The sequence below is a fragment of the Glossina fuscipes genome, unplaced genomic scaffold (genome assembly GCF_014805625.2).
Source record: "Glossina fuscipes isolate IAEA_lab_2018 unplaced genomic scaffold, Yale_Gfus_2 122, whole genome shotgun sequence".
NCBI lineage: Eukaryota > Metazoa > Arthropoda > Insecta > Diptera > Glossinidae > Glossina > Glossina fuscipes.
Genome location: NW_023998465.1, coordinates 1118461 through 1121846, shown reverse-complemented (window position 1 = coordinate 1121846; position 3386 = coordinate 1118461).

The window sequence follows — 3386 nt, the reverse complement described above, 5'->3', positions numbered from 1 at the left end:
TGAAGCTGATGTGATTGCTATTCTATAGAGAAAAAAGAAAACAGTTTCACATCATCGGCGTACATTAAGATCTGACTGGAATTAATCACCGATGGGAGAACATTAATGTATAAACTGAATAAAATGGGACGTAAGTGGCTGCCTTGAGGTACGCCAGACGTCACGGGGAATTCATCCGAGGTGATGAAATTAAACAGAACCCTGAAGGATCTATTGTGCAGATAAGAGCTTTACCAGTTCACTAAATAGTAAGAAAAGCCAGAGGCCCGAAGTTTAAAGATAAGTAAGTTATGGTTAACCAAATCAAACGCTTTGCTTAACTCAGTGTATATTACAACTGTGCGAGAGCCACTAGAAAAAGCCTTGAAAACATGACAGGTAAACTCTAACAAGTTGGTGACTGTAGATCGCCCTTTCCGAAAGCCGTTCTGGTGCGGAGAATTATACGAATTAATGGCAAAGGCCAAATGAGTCACAATACGCTCAAATAACTTGGGCAAGACACTCAACTTGGCTATGCCTCTGTAGTTCTCAACAAATTGTCTACTTCCACTCTTGTGGATAGGAATAAGGAAACTGCTCTTCCAACATGAAGGGAAAACACCTAAATACAAGGACATGTTAAAAATCTTTGAGATCACACCACACAACTCGACAGCGCAAGATTTAAGTACACATGATGGAATTCCATCAGGTCCAGGCGAACAACTGTATTTTAGAGAACTCAACCCTTTAAAAACGTCATCTTCCGAAATTACCAAATTAGGAATTGAAACAGAGTTAACTATAGGATATGGGTAGTTTGCTGATAAATCGAAATTAGCAATCGAAAAGTTTCGTCGGAAATACTCACCAAACATATTTGAGATTTCAAAATCATTCGAGGAATCAGAGCCATTAAAAGAAACATGAGAGGGATATGTGGAAATTTTTCTTTTAGAGTTAACAAAGTTAAAAAAGTATTTAGGATTAGCAAACAGAGAGGATTTAATGAACGGAAGTTATCTGCAGTAATAATGGTGGTTGAGGGAGTTAAATCTATGCCTCGCCACCCAGTAAGCGAAATAGTCGAGCGCAGAGCCACTTTTCGAATATTTTTTGAATAGCGAGTTTTTTCTATTCTTGTGATATTTAATTGTCTTATTAAACCACGGAGGACACCTGCTTCGAGGTCGACAATGCCTGATCGGAACAGATGCAGCAATAGCTAGATTTAATGTATTGTAGAACGATGACAATAAGCTTTCAATACTAACGGTTGAGAAATCAAGGATGTTTTAGTAATACAATATTGATTTTATGAAAATCATAACAATTATTTAAAAAACTTTGATTTGGCACATTAAGGCAATTCAACAAACCAACATTCATATGATGAAAGGAAATGCATATTGATGGATGATAAGGATCCTCAGGTAAACTAAAAGGTGGACAACGATTAATGTAAATCTCGGGAAAATTGGCAAAGCAGAAATCAAGCAGTCTACCATTACAATTAGGGGTACGATTATATTGACCAAAATTATGATCAAACAATTCACTAAAGAACACAACAGTCCTATCAGACGTTGAAGTAGGAACCAAACAGCCAGAGTTATCAGTGCTACACCAAGTGACTTAAGGCAAGTTGAATTCATCCAATGCAACGACCAAATCGGTAGGTCTAGACCGCTTGCCCACTTCACAAATGAGGGCAACGTGATTCTTGTAAATGGAGATATCAGAATTTGGAGGAATATAGGAGCAGGTTACAAATAGCTGTTTATTAGGCATTATCGCACGAATAGCGATAAATTCAACGTCAGGAGAAGTGGGAAATTCAATTAAATTGGACGGGACTGACGCAGATATGGCAATTAACACACCACCACCAATGCGATTCACTCGATCATTTCTAAAGACTTGGAAAGAATTATGAAAAAGTTCCGACGAATGAAGATCGGGTTTTAGCCAAGTTTCAGTAAAGGCCAAACAGAAAAATTCCGTGCTCACTGAAAAAACAATTAATACACCACCACCAATGCGATTCACTCGATCATTTCTAAAGACTTGGAAAGAATTATGAAAAAGTTCCGACGAATGAAGATCGGGTTTTAGCCAAGTTTTAGTAAAGGCCAAACAAAAAAATTCCGTGCTCACTGAATTTAGAAAAGTGGAACGAATTTTCGAATTTAGGCCCCTAACATTTTGATAAATGGGAGATACTGGGCCTGAAGAAACAATTAGTTTTTTGAAGGCGACAAGACTATTCCCTTAGTATTACGGGGAAGATCACGAGGGATAAATTCCTTAATTAAGGATCCTACTGGCCACAGTGATTTGTTTAACAACATATCACTGTTTTCAGTCGGAACTAATATTTTAAAAGAGGAGATTGCCCTAGCTTGAGAAGGAGCCATTTTGAAGATGCTAACACGCTTTAAGTTGACTGATGGGACTTTCGTCGCCAAATAACCTTTTATGTTATCCACCGAAGTTTCAGGTCCCAGTCTTGACACAAATATTGCTTTTCTGGGAGGAACTGCCGTCAAGCAAATGTCATTATTTGGAACAGGAGGGGGGTTCACGGTAGGATAGTTTCGAGTTGGGGAGAATATAGATGGGGTTATCGCCCTTGTACCTGCAGCTTGTGGGACTTGCCCAGTCTGGTGACCAACATTTACACGCGAACAGCCAGGAGGAGAGGATGATTTATTTTTCTCTTCATTACTTTTAGGCGATGGCGCTTGATTAGAGTGAGTGGCGGCTCTGGGCGGAGATACCCTTGCCACTTCAGCGTAGCTTAAAACAGAAGGACTTGCCGGTTTGTTTGTAACTGTTTTGCTACCCACCGACTCAGCAATATCGGAAACATTACTATTCATTTTAGAGTTAGAGGGAGCGGTAACTTGTACCAACGACTCAGATTTGGAGAAAGCCAGAGGTGACGTCCCACACGCTACGCTACGAGTAGAAAATGAGTATCCAATAAAACGACACTCATCAAACCTAGACTTAATGAGTTCAAACTTTTCCCATAAGGAGCCGAGATTTCTACTCAATTCCGAGAAACCATAACGGGTCTCCGTGAAAAGTTTATAAAAATCAATGTCCCGCTGCCTACAGTCAGGACATGACCATCTTAAGCTTTTAGACGGGTCAGCGATTGCGTCAGCAGTACGGCCGAGAATACCGGCACACTTTGCATGACCAAAGCGCTCGCAGAGCCAACAAGAAACGAATCTATCAGAATCTGGGCCAGATTTCACCCGACAAGGTGTATATAAACACTCCATGTCCAGTCAAAAAGGCAGTTGTGGATTATGAAGAACGGACACAAGAATCACTAAAAACAAATCCTAAACATAAAAATTTATCAACCAAATTTGTGCAAAACTTCTCTGTTA